Genomic DNA, 14,474 nt, shown 5'->3' with positions numbered 1-14,474 from the left:
TGATGGGTCAGGAAGAAGGTTTGGCTTCTGTGTCATTGTGCTTCATATAAATCTTGTAAGCAAGACGGGAAATGGGACCTTTGACCTCCAAATCATCCTCGGACAGAGTGGACATTTGCGCAAAGTTTGAAGACAGTCCCTCAAAAGTTCTTGGAATATCGTTACCAAGTATGGCCTGGACAGACAGATGGATGGACAGATGACCTGAAAACATATTGCCTTTTGCCAGAGATGATACACTATTCAGCAAAACAGTATCATTAGATATTCTCATGTTATTAACCATTTCATACTTACAACTCATGTTATTTCATACTGGCTCTATGTTTAGTCTTTAGGCTTTAGTTATCATCTCATCAAAATGCTTTATCATTTTTACATAAACTTTCGATGCTTTTTGAGGGTAAACATCAGTTAGTACAAGGTATTTGCAGCCATTTTAAAGACAATTAGACATGAAGGACAGCACTGCTACAAAAACACTTTTCACCAATTAATTAAGTGGAAACATATCTGCTGCAATATTTCAGGTAGCTTGGATGTTATACTCTTACATCCCGGTGGTGCAACTAAACAATAACAAAAAATACTTTTAGAATTAATAAAAAGTATCCACCCACTTTGATGTGTAATTCTTCTTCTGATTTTATCTATTAATCATTGTCAAAATACTATGGCCTTTTTCTTACAAAAAAAAAAACAACTCAAGATTATTCACCTTAAAACCATTTTTTGTGTAGCTTTTCTGTTATGCTTCTGGTCATTGTCTTGCTGAAAAATAAAGATTCTCCCTCACCGTACTGCTCTTGGAGACTGAATAAGGTTGTCCTCCAGGATTTTCGTTTAAACCTCTACCTTTACAAGCCTTCAGGGCCGGCTGCGTTCAAACATAGTGTTCAAACATAGTATCTTGGCTGATGGCCAAAAAGCACCATTTTGGTCCCATCAGACAAAAGAGCTTTCTCCCACATGCATTTTGGCGAACTCTAGTTGAGATTTACTCTGAGTTTTTTCTTTGCCACTCTTCCATAAAGCTCTGACTGGTGAAGAACCTGGGCAACATACAGAGTCTCTCCCATCTCAGCTGCTGAAGCTTGTAACTCCTTCAGAGTAATCAAAGATGTCTTGATGGCTTCTCTCTCTTCTTGCGCAGTCATTTAGTTTGTGAGGACGGCCTGATCTAGGCAGATGTACACATGTGCCTTCCATTTGTTGATGATGGATTTAACTGAACACAAAGGGATGTTCAGTGCCTTGGATCTTTTTGTATCCATCCCCTGACTTATAGTTTTCAATAGCCTTTTCTCTGAGTTGCTTTGAGTGTTCTTTTGTCCGCATAGTGTAATGGTAGCCAGGAATATTGATTAACCAGTGACTGCACCTTCCAGACACAGGTGTCTTTAAACTACAGTCACTTGAGACACATTCACTGCCTTCAGGTGATCCCCATTTCCCTAGCTGTGAGATTACTAGCACCAATAGGAGGGGCCTCTGCTGAATTAGATCAATCACTTTAAAGGGGGATAATATCTATGAAGTCCATTTATTATCATTTGTATAAATTGGTTTTCACTTTGACATTGAAGAGGTTTTTTTTTGTTTTGTTTTGTTTTTCTGTTTTTGAGGGGGCAAATTGTATTGACAGGGTAAAAAAAATACTGTTCTGTTCATGCTGTCTGAACTATCCCTACATGTAAACCTAATTTTGTCGTCTTCTTCTTCTTCTAACATTTTCTTGACTTTGCAGCACAGTGTTGCTGAATGAGCTGAATGTTCTGTGAGAACTCACTGAGTACATTCCTGAGCTGTCGAAATGTGCAGTGAACCGTTTGTTTAGTTAAGGTCACTGTTTTCTGTTCTACTCATACAAAATTTCTCTTTCTGTGAAGGCTTTGTTTCAGAATCAGGTCTTTTTTTAGTGCTTGATGGCTGAACTGTTTAGAAATGCAATATCATGGAGAGACGGAATATTTGAACAATTCAACATTACAAACCATACACATGATGTTGTATTATATAAGATGACACTAAAATTGTATTTTTTTCTGCAGGTCCAGTTTTCTCTGGCTTTTTGATTGCATCCTTTCTGCTCCAAAGAGCGGTTTACTTTGACCACAATTTATTTTGAGTATGTGATCCATCACAAATTGAGAATGAATCTTCTCCATTACCGCCCCATGTCCTCTTGTTGTCTTTTCACTGAAACATCATCTTTTTCCAGGGCAAATATTTAGCCCTGTAGTCCTTGAGGTCTTCCAGGACGTTTTCTTCACTGGTGGAGGGCTCTTGTGTGTGGTTGGCTGGTTAAAAGGGTGTGAACCCATGGAGGAGATTCCTGGGCGCTTGAGTCAACAGCAGCTGTGGTTGGTGATGAAGAGAAGCTGTCCAAAAGGCTTTTTCACCGTCAACTGGCTTTTCTCTCTGAAAGGATGGCTCAGGTGAATGGAGTCAGTGACCATGAAGGGTTCAGAAACACACCTGGAGGAAAAAAAACATGTCTTGTCATAGAAAAACCTGAAAGGTACACATACAAACACACACTCTCATGGAAAAGTCTGACAGTTTAGTGCACATGCAACATGTGAGCACAGCTGCATATGGAAGTTTGCACACAGATGCACAAGAACAAAAGCACAGATGTTTGCATCACACACATACAGATGGGAACAACACAGACACCTGGCTGGCACTGAGGCAGAGTTCTGTTTGCACACCTCTCCCTCTCTGCACTCATCCTCCACACAGCCACAAAGCCGCCATTAAAACCAAGAAAACAAAAACACAAAAAGAGGCTAAAAGGGGGCAACAGGCAGCTTCCATCCTTCCTACTTTTTCTGCATCTCTCTGTACCAGTTGTTTACCTTCCCCCCTTCTCGTGAAAAGAGAGAGATGCGGACAGACAGGGTGAGAAAAGAAAGAAATCTGGCACAAGGGAAGGGAGCCAAGGCCTTTAAAGTCTGCCACAGAGCCGTGACAAAAGCCTCCTAATCTTGGTGTTGTCTTTCGGCCCCTTTTTCTCCCCGCACATCCTGCCAAGTGTGTGTCGCTATGTGAGTTTGTGTAAGTGTGTAAGAAAGGAAAAGAGAGGAAGAAAGTCAAAGTGTTATGCAAGCAGCAGTGCATGTGTGTATTTGTTTGAGAAAGCAGTAAAAAGGCCAGACAGGTTGGTGTGTGTTTTAGGGTGGGTGATAAGGACCAGAAATCCAGTCTCAATATTTTTTAGCTAAATGGTATCATGCAGTATATATCCTGATTTTGTCTGTAGAGAATGGAGAGATACGACAGTCACTAGCAGAATTATAAAGTTTGGTGTGACTCAGCCACTTGTCTACCACTTGTCCTGGCAGAGCATCATCTGCCCCCTATTCCAGCAGACTCCTGGTCGTCACTCGGGGTCTTTCCTGGTTCTTCATCTAGATGATGTCTTTTGGAAGCCAGGCTGATTAATTCTCCTTGTTCCCTGGTTGCCCCCTGGTTGTCCATCAACAGCCTGGATGACTCTCCAATCTGTGGTCTGTGGACTCCTGGTTCCCCTGCTTCCCTGATAGAAGTCTGGCCCACTCCATCTGTTTGTTCCACATTGTCAGCAATGCTAGCTCGTGGTCCTGGTCCCCTGTTGGAGGCCAGGCTGATTCCTTCTCCTGGTTCTCTGTTGGCAGCCTGGATGACTCCTGTTCTTCATCCCCAATCTATGGACTCCTGGTTCTCCTGCTTCCCTGTTGGTGGTCCTTCCAACTAAAGCCAATTGTTCCCCGTTGACAGCCTTGCCAACACCCGCCCCTGGTTCCCTGTTGGAGGCCAAGACGATTCCTTCTCCAGGGACAGTATACCTGGTTCTCTGTTGGTGGCAAGAATGATCCCCTTCCTTAGGTCTGTTGATTCCTGGTTTTCTTTCTTCCCTGTGGTGGTCCTGCCAACTCCAGCCAATTGTTCCCTGTTGGAGACCAAGCCATTTCCTTTTCCCAGGTCTCTATTGGCACAGAGTCCCTGGTTCTCTGTTAGTGGTAAGAACCATCCCCTTCCTTGTCCTGCCAACTCCAGCCAATTGTTCCCTGATTGCAGCATTGCCAACTCATGCTCTGGTTCCCTGTCAGAGGCTGATTCCTTCTCATGGGTCTCTATTGGCACCTAGCCCCTGGTTCCCCATTCTGCTGATGCCTAATCTTGGCCCCTCTTCAGCAATTGCCAAAACAATGTTGAAACATTTTTGTTACTGTGACTTTCTATAGAGCAAGTCCTTGCCAATTCCACCCACTTTTTTCAAATTAATTTGTGCAATTAAGAAATTATGCAGAAGTTTGCCAGGGAATTTTCAGAAATAAAAACAACATATTTTCCAATACTGGGAGTCCAGGAGTTCATTTTTTGTTGCAGTGGTATCAAACAGATAACAAAATCATTAGATTTCTACCACTGATAAAAATGATCCTATATAAAATCCATCCATCCATCCATTTTCTATACTACTTATCCCGCTAGGGGTCATGAAGGGGCTGGAGCCTATCCCACCTGTCATTGGGGTACACCCTGAACTGGTCGCTAGTCAATCGCAGGACTGACATAAAGACACAGACAACCAGGCCCGCTGACATTCACACCTATGGCCAATTTTAGAGTCACCAATTAACCTAATGAGCATGTCTTTGGTGGTGGGAGAGAACTCATGCATGCATGGGGTGAACATGCAAACTCCGCACAGGAAGGCCCTGACCGGAAAGTGAACCAGGGACCTTCTTGCTGTGAGGCAATAGCGCTGACCCCTGTGCTGCCGTGCGGCCCCCTATATAAAATGAAACCAAAAAATAATTGTAGACTACCCGATTTCAAATATATTATCTTATATTATCCAGCTGTTGGGATGGGACCCAAAAGTGGATTTCAAAGCTCTGTACAGTGGATTGTAAATGTGTACCAGGAAAACAACATGTGGAATAAAGTCTACATACAGAAGTCCTAAGTGGGCATACAGTAAATTCAGACATGTACCGATGCATCTCAAAAGTAAGAATATCATGTAAAAGTTAATTGTTTCCCCATGATTTTTTTTTCAAAGGTTAAAATTCCAAAAATTCTAGATTCCTCTCATAGGAAGCGAAACATTCCAGTACTTTTTTGTTTTAATCTGGATTATGAGAGCTTAAAAGGAACCCTACATGATCAGACGATTTCATCTTGATGGATAGATATTTGCATCTCTCATATACATAATGAACTAAAAAACTCACAAGATACCTGCATTTTGAGTCATTTGAGTTCATAAATTCATCGAGAAACGGCCATATTTTGGTCCCATTTGGTCCGCGCTGGTGCCGTGACGTCACATTTCCGCGGTGATCCTATGCAGTGACCTGTTTCAGACTGGCAGCCAGTGTTAGGGCTGCATATCAGGAACGCAGCACATCTCACGCACGGGGAATTCTAAAATTAGAGGTCTCTTCTATATTATATTTGCACCACGAGCAGTTATCTGTTCATCTAGACAGGAAAATGATAAATGCAGAGCCATATTTACCTTGTTGTAGCAAATATGTATGTCCACACGGGTAGAAAATTTTTGAAATCTGTTTCTTGATGAACCAGATGAAGGCCACGCGCTAAATTGCGTCTGTTTAATAAAGTTGTTCCCAGAACTTCTCTTCTTTATGAGGCTTTCTGTTTCCATACAATTCAGGTACAGATAAACACAATAAGAAAGGACTTCCGGTTTGCGCCTTTCAAAGTAAAAGTCCGCTTTAGCATTTCTTTGGAGAAACTTCGTTCTATGTACATAATACTTTTATTTTGAAAAGCTCCCGGCATGCTTCCACTATACACTCAACTGTAGTCACTTAACGGAGGTTTACTGAGGTAAAACTTTGTAGGAATGACGGAGCTTTGACAGCAGGGAGACAAAACCAACATGCAGCAAACTCATGTCAGCAACAGCTGCAAGCAGAAAAACCGTCTGAAAAACGGTTACTGCTTAGCAATGGAGAGGAGCGCTGCGGAATGTGACGTCATACTCCGTGACGCGGATGAAAACATGGCGGTCTCCTGGTGAATTTATGAGCTGAAATGTACTCAAAATGCAGATATGTGGGATATTTAGTGAGTTTTTTAGTTTAATATACATTTGAGACATATAAATATCTTTCCAACAAGATTAACTTGTCTGATCATGCAGGGTTCCTTTTAAAGCACACATTCTCTGAAGGCTAAGCTCATCCCTGTTGCTTGTGCACCTTTTATTACCACGCCTTTCCCTTCCATTCAAATGTAATGAATATGCTTTGATACAGCCTCTGAGAGCAGCCTATCAGCAGTGACATTCTGTGGCTTACCCTCCTTGTGAAGGGTGTCAATGATTGTCCTCTGGACAGGAGTCAAGTCATCAGTTTTCCCTATGATTGAGGTTGTGTGTACTGAACCAGGATGAGAAAATGAAAGCTCAGGAAACCTTTGCAAACTGGACTTAACCACAATGTTCTACAATTTTGAGAAAGTGGATTTTTGATTCTTATTGTGACACAACACAGATTCAAGAATTTAGGGAAGCTTCACAAGGAGTGGACTGAGGCTGGAGTCAGTGGATTAAGAGCCACTACACACAGACGGGTCCAAGAAATGGACTAAAATTGTCATGTTCTTAATATGGAGCCACTCCTGAACCACAGACTATGTTATAAGCTTCTCACCTGGACTAAGGAGAAAAAGAACTGGACCGTTACTCGAGTCCAGAGGAAGATGAGAGGCACGGAATCCACGGTGCTTGAAGTCCAGTGATTTCAGTTTCTACTGTCAGTGATGGTTTGGGGTGCCATGCCACCTGCTGCTGTTGGTCCACTTTGCTTCAACAAGTCCAGTCATCACTGTCGCTGCTGAGGAGCTTAATGGAAGTGTTGATTTCCTTTTCCAGCAGGACTTTTCACCTGTCCACAGTGAAGCCAAAACTACCAGAAACAGGTTTATTGACCATAATATTAATGTGTGTGACTGGCCTGACCTGAACCCCAAAGAGAATCTGTGGGGAATTGCCAAGAGGAAGATGGGAGACACCAGACTTAACAATACAGGCAAGATGAAGGCTGCTATCAGAGCTTCATAACACCCCAGCAGTGCCATGGACTGATTGGCTCCATGCCATGTAGCACAGATGCAGTTATTTGTGCAAAAAGAGCCCTGACCAAGTACTGAATGCATAGATTAGCATAATTTTCCAGATGATCAACTTTTTTTATATATATATATATCTTTTTTTGTGGACTGGTGTTTTCTGATATTCTAATATTTTGAGATAGTAGATTCTTGATTTTCATGAGCTGTAAGCGATAATCATCAAATTAAAACAACAGAAGTCTCATATTTCATTTATAAATGCCTTTTTTTGATATTTCGCTTGTATTTACCTTTGTCTGAGATGTATATAGAATACGTATATGGAAATTTCAGTGCTTAATTTGAATCACAGGTGGAAAATGAACTTTTTCATGATATTCTTAAAATGTCACTATTTTTTCAGTATTTTATCTCCTTTTATTTGGATAACATGCTGGGTTTACCAAGATAATAAAGAAATTCATTTGAAAAAGACCAAATTTTTATGCTGCCTCATCAAACTTTAGTAAAATTAGATGCTTGTGGGTGATAGTGTGATTTTTTTAACATGTTTGTTTTGTGCTGTCTCTTTGTTCAAAATGTTTTTTTTTTTCCATTTAGGGTCCAAACTGCAACATTTTTCACTGTATAAATTTCAATGGTTGAACATAATTCAAAAATTTGGGTTGCAGTCTCTCTTAAGGAGGTAATGGTGGGCCCTAAACTCTGACCAATTCAGAACCACATCTCTAAATAGTCTTTCTACTGAGAATTGGGCCTGACAGCTTTGTTTCTTTGAATCAGTCAAAGCAGTATTGATAAAAATAGTGTCTTAGCCTATATTTTGATAGAAACTGTATCTCTATATCTTATAAACTTGATATATTGCCCAACCCTAGTGTGCGTGTGTGTGACAGGAAAGGAATCTTTCCACAGCCGTGCTGACATCACTCAAGCATGCATGGGACAGTTGGAGGAGGTCGGGCCCCTTCAAAGGCAGCAGCCTGCCTTCCCATGTGGGATGCATGTTTGTGTGTACTGAAGATAAAACAACGTTCCAGGTCACCCATCCTCACCTGTTCCTCTTTGAATCATAAACCACCTCTATTCTACTCTCTTCCGCTGACATGCAAGAGAAACATGCTCATGGGGGCATGCTTGTGTGTGTCAAACAATTCCTCGATCTCGTCCTATTCACCATCTTCAAATGCGGCAGATGTGAAAAGACGAGAGAGAGAGAGAGAGAGAGAGAGTTCCTTCCTCATCCTTTGGATCTCTATCAGAGGGCAGCTGTAGTCCAAAAGCTTTTACACACAGTAGAGGAATGCACACTATCATGATTTATACAGAGCTGACATAGACTACAGTGCCATCTGCAGTCATAGTAATGTAATATCAGGTCCATTCACCTTTGTTAATACAAATTTCCAATGAATGATTTTGTACTAACACAGGAAATGGATCATACTTCAGAAATGTAAAACATAGTCAATTAAACAGAAATGCCTCCTTGATGAGTTAGGATATTTGTCTGGTGTTTTCCGCATTTGACTCCAAGATATCATGGTGCTATTACATTAAATAGTTTACCTGTGCAACATCATTAATAAAAAGAAGAGGAAATACCCTTTGAAACAACGCTTGTATTGGCATGCACCGAGAGAAGCACACCAAGGGGTCCCATGTACTGACACTTTTTTGCTCATGATGCCTAATGATGAAACTAATATATACCAAAGAGGAAAACGTTGATTAGCAGAGGGTTGGTTTATATCGTTCCAATGTGTTGGTCCCTTATGAATGTAAAATTTATCTAACAACCAGTCTTGGAGCCCCCTCAATTATCTGATGATGATGATTTAGGATCTAGGAATGACATGGCTCCCAGTATAGAAAAATCAATTTCTGGTGCTTTTCCATTTTTTACAGTCAGACTAGCAGAATGAGGAAAGATGGTTGAGTTGACGTTGAGAAAAGACATCCAAACTGTGTCTAAAAATAATGGAAATAATCTCAGCATAAAATTGTGAAAACTTTGAATATCCCACCATCTACAGTGCATAACTTCATTTAAAGATTCAGAGAATCTGGAGAATCCAGAGAAGCCAGAGGTCAGTATTGGATGCTCGTGGTCTTCTGGCCCTCAGGGAGCACTGCATTAAGCTGGCACGCCAAATGGATTTGTTTCACATGGTAAACCACTCATAGACAGCATTTGGGGAAAGTCAGAGCCTTTAAAAAAAAGACTCCGAGGGTGATTGGATCAACGTTCTGTCTGTTACATCTTTACAGGCCAATCAGAGCAACAAAACACGTGATGTAGCCACTACCAAGGTGCGCCCCTACAGTCAATAGAGAACTGCATAACGTGAACCATGGCGACTGTAGACATGTTTTTGTCATTTTTGTTAAGAAAAGAACACAATGCTGTTCTTTGTTCTTCTCTTAACGAAGAAATGTTGTCAAGTTCTGATAAAACTGGCATTTTAGCAGCATCCACGCTAATCTCTTCTGCCATAATTGCACCAGCCTCTTGTTGCTGCTTGCTTACGTCATGATTCCACCGTCCCCAAAAGTGGTCCTGTCACTTTCTAACTGGGCCCAAATGTTTCAGACAGGAGCTTTGCAAGATGGATTCGCCATTGAGAAACACAGAAACTGGAATATCCATCTGCTTTGCAAGGTTAGCACTGCATTAAAAACGGACATGATTCTGTGCTGGAAATCACTGTTTGGGCTCAAGAACACTCCCAGACACCACTGTCTGTCAACACAGCTTGCCATGTCAAAAACAAATGCATGTTAAAGCCGTATCAAGCTGTATGTGAACACAATCCACAAACATGCTGTCTTCTCTGGGCCAAAGCTCATTAAAATGAACTGAGGCAAAATGGAAAACTATTTTGTGGTCAGCTGATATAAAATTTGAAATTATTTTTGGAACTCATGGATCCTGTGTAGAAGGACCATCTAGCTTTTTATCAACCCAGTTCAAAAGCCTGCATCTCTGATTGTATGGGGTTGCATTAGTGCCTATGTTGTGGACAGCTTACACATCTGGAAAGGCACTATCAATGCTGAAAAGTATATAGAGGTTTTAGAGAAACATATGCTCACATCCAGACAAGTCTCTTTAAGGGAAGACCTTGCATATTTCAGCAAGAAAATGCTAAACCACATACAACATCCATCACAACAGCACTGCTTCACAGTAGAATAGTCTGAGTGCTGAACTGGCCTGTCCAGACCTTTCACCTATAGAAAACATTTAGTGCATCATAAAATGACAAATCCCAGCAAAGAAGACCTGAGACTGTTGAGCAGCTGGAATCCTACATCAGCCAAGAATGGAACAACGTCCCTCTTCTAAAACAACTGGTCCCCTCACTTCTCCAGTGTTTACAGACTGTTGTTAGAGAAAAGGATGCACAATGGTTAACATGGCCCTGTCCCTACTTTTTAAAGATGTGTTGCTGTCATCAGTTCAAAATGAACTAATATCTATCACGAAGTTTTAAAATGTCTCAGTATCAACATCTGATATGTTGCTCATGTTTTTTTTTTGTTTGTTTGTTTGTTTGTTTGTTTTTTACATTTTTCACCACGTCCCTACTTTGTAATTATTGGGGCAATGACCATCTCTCTTCCACAAATTACAAATCTTCATTTATTTCTTGCCAATTTACCACATGGTAATCCACCATTTCAGTGTCTGAATATATACAGTGCTTAACAAATTTATAAGACCACCCTAACCCTAACCAAAGTAAGGTTTATGCCACGGCTGCCCTAAATTAACAGCATTGGTGATTACCAAAATCATTTTTATGTTTCTGCAATGGTTAATACACCAATATGTAGAAGCTCTTTAACCCAAATGATATTTTTAATGCTAAAATATAATTATCATTGCTATCCATGAATTTTCAAATTTTCTGATTTACAAATAACTGAAAAAATAGTAAAGTACATTATTATATCTTGATTAATATGTCAAATTATAGCTATTGACTTGGATTCTTGAACAGAAAAATGAGTTTTAGAGGTTGATATATATTTCTGACTTCTCAGAGAAGCCCAGTGAGCCGGCTCAAATTTGGGTGAATTCAGTTTGAAATTCCTCATTCCTGTTCAAAATGGTAAAACGTGGAGAGCTCACTGAAAATGAAAGAGTTCGCATCAAAGCACTTCATGATGCTGGATGGTCTTTGAGACAAATATGACAGGGGGTCTGATAAATTTGTTAAGCACTGTATTTTTAGCAACTTATACCTCAACATATATACATTTACGAATTTATTAACGTTTTTTTTTTTTAACCTTTATTTAACCAGATAAAACCTGTTAAGATGGAGCTCTCTTTTACAAGGGAGACCTGGCCAAGAGGTCAGCAGCATATATCATAATAAATAATACATTACAGTGCCAGATTACAACAATAGGTTAAAACAAACAGTACTTTTGGAAGTGCATAGGTATTTTCATATAAAGTTTTATTTTTTATCTTCTGAAACTTATTATCTTCATTCTCAGGATGCTTTCTTACAGTCTTTTCTGGGGGTCAGAACTGAACCTGGAAAAAGGGTGTTTAAATTTGCTGCTTGGCATGAATGTCAGAAGGATCTGAAACTTAACGGCTTGGTCTCATTCAGAGGATGCTTCAGGTCTTGAAGGCATTTTTTTTTTTTAGATATTCTGCCTAATATATACTTTTATGATTGTGGCAGAGGTTTTACATTTATTTTCTAATTCAATTATGTTGTGTGTCCTATTGCACTCACATGGTTGTGTGTATGACTGCTCCGTGTCTGTCAGTAAGTGTTATGCTGCTGCCTGTCTTGGACCCTGTTGAAAAGAGATTTTTAATCTTAATGAGGTTTTCCTGATTAAATAAAGGTTAAATTAATGATAACTTGTTTGATATGAAGGCATCTGAAGGCTCTTTGAGGGGGTTCGAGCCTTGCTGTTGGGCTAGAGGTTTCTTTTTCTTCAATTTTAGTACCTCATTTACATTTAAAATACCTGTCTCAATTACTGAAAATAATTCTAGACATGTACCTCATATTTGATGCACAACTCTGTTAACCATACCTTGAGGCCCCATAGAGCATGAAGACCCAGGTAGTGCCCACCTTTGTGAATGAGAATATGGGTATAAATTGTTCATTTGGGCTCATCAGTAAGTCTATTCCAAATAGAAAATGTTTACAAGCTTAAAACAATTGCATTTCACATGTGTTGGAAGATAAATAAGTCCTCTGTTGGCTTTTAATCCCACTTTTAAAGAACAACATCTTTACAAGTCTTCTCAAGGTTTAAATGGTAAACAGTAGATCTGATGAGGATAATAGATTAGACATTGCGGTCCCACATCAGAACACTTTCAGTGCTCCTCAGGAAGACAAATATCTCCGGTGTGAAATCATTTACTTCATGTCGTGTCTTGCCCAGAGGGGATTACGCTTCCAGTACCAAAGGTACAAGACTAAAATACTGAGTGACAAAGTGTGAAATCTGGATCAGATTAAGAGAGAAGCTTCCCTCTCTCTCACACACACAGAGAAAGATAGAGATGGAGACACACAGTGAGAGAGGGAGGGAGGGGTGAACAAGCTGTGGGAACACGCTGCTGAATAATTACCACTGACATCAGAATAGTTTTCTTTAGCTCTCTGAAGTGGCAGGGCTCATTTGTACAGCCTGGAGCCATACAGAGGTATGGGTATGTGAGTGTGTGCAGAGGAGAGAGTGAGAGAAAGGAGATGTTGTAGTGCAAGAGATATGATTGAGCTGACTATTTAAAAGTAAAGTCAAACATTACTGTAATTGCTAGAGAAATTGCACAAAAGATGGCCCAGTATGTGAGTGTGTGTTTATGTGTGCACACAAGGGAGAGATTATTCTGAATTAGTCTTCTCCCTGTCAGTGTGTGACACCATGACAGCTTAGTCTCCCCCGGGGAGCCATTTCTCTCTAAGTGGACCTTAAAAAACAGGAAACGACTTCAAATCCCACCGGAGCACAGAGGAGGATCAGGCCTACTGACTCTGTACAACACTTTTTAACTTCACACACACACGCTAGTAGGTGCCTGAATATAGCATGCACAAAGCAAGAACAACACATAGTCACACCTGAGCCCTCTTCAATAGACATCATTCACTGCCTTGACAAGCAGGGACAATAGAGGTAAAAACGCAGGTCGACAAAGAGGGAAGCGACCTGTCTGAACATATCAGGCAATCCTCGCCGCCTGCTTCAACATATCAGCTTCTCCTCGCCGTGATGACCTCAGGTAATATCATGTTTCTGTACACTTTGCTTTGTCTTCACTTGCAAGCTGTTTTGTAACAAAATTTAGTGGATGAAATTACCATTCATGTTACTGAAGACACAGGCAGCAGTCCAGGAGTGTGATAACTATCTTTAAAGAGCTACAGTAGAACTGCCTGAAGGTTTTTTTTTTTTTTTTTTTTTAGTTACTTTGTCAAACTTGGAAGTCCAAACATGTAGAATACGGTGGAGGGGATGTTTTTCCTTGCACATAATCCTAGTTCATCTTTGTAAATTGAACAGGTGCTGGAAAAGCAGAGTGGGCATAATATGAAGTTGTGCCTTTGGCTAGAAGCTTTTAAGACTGTGTGGTGGTGAAAGGCAGATCACAGCTTTTTGACCAGGTTGGCTGATTGAGGTACTGACTTAGAGTACAGTAAGACAGTATTCAGACCCTCTTTACTTTTTTTTTTTTGTTTGTTTTATGTTGCAGCCTGATGCTACAGTCTATAAAACTGCATTTCATTCTCATTAATCTTCACTTACCACCCTCTAATAACAAAGTGAAAACAGAACTTCAGAAACTATTGTAAAGTTATATAAAAATTAAAAAAACCTGAAATATCACATTGACATAAGTATTCAGAACTTTTACAAAAACACTTTAAATTTAGCTCAGATTTGTCCCATTATTTTGGATCTTTGCTGAGATGTTTCTACACCTTGATTGGAGTTCACTTGAGGTAAAATAAACTGGTTAAACATGATTTAGAAAGGCACACACCTCTCTATAGAAGGCCTCACAGCTAACAATGCATATCAAAGCAAAAACCAAGCCATGAGGTCAAACAAACTGCCTGCAGATCCCAGAGACAGGATTGTTGCAAGGCACATATCTAGGGACGGCTACAAAAAAAATCTGCTGCCCTGAAGGTTCCCAAGAGCACAGTGGCCGCCATAATAAAATCAAAAATTAAGTCAAATGGAAGAAGTTTGGCACAACCAGGACTTTTCCAAGAGCTGGTATCTCAGCCAAACTAAGCAATCAAGGGAGAAGGACCTTCGTAAGAGAAATGACCAAGAACCCAACAGTCACCCTGCCTGAGCTCCAGAGATCCTGTGTGGAG

Source organism: Cheilinus undulatus, linkage group 10, assembly GCF_018320785.1.
Source record: "Cheilinus undulatus linkage group 10, ASM1832078v1, whole genome shotgun sequence".
NCBI classification, from domain to species: domain Eukaryota; kingdom Metazoa; phylum Chordata; class Actinopteri; order Labriformes; family Labridae; genus Cheilinus; species Cheilinus undulatus.
The sequence above is the reverse complement of the archived record's forward strand: the minus strand, read 5'-3'. Positions refer to the sequence as shown.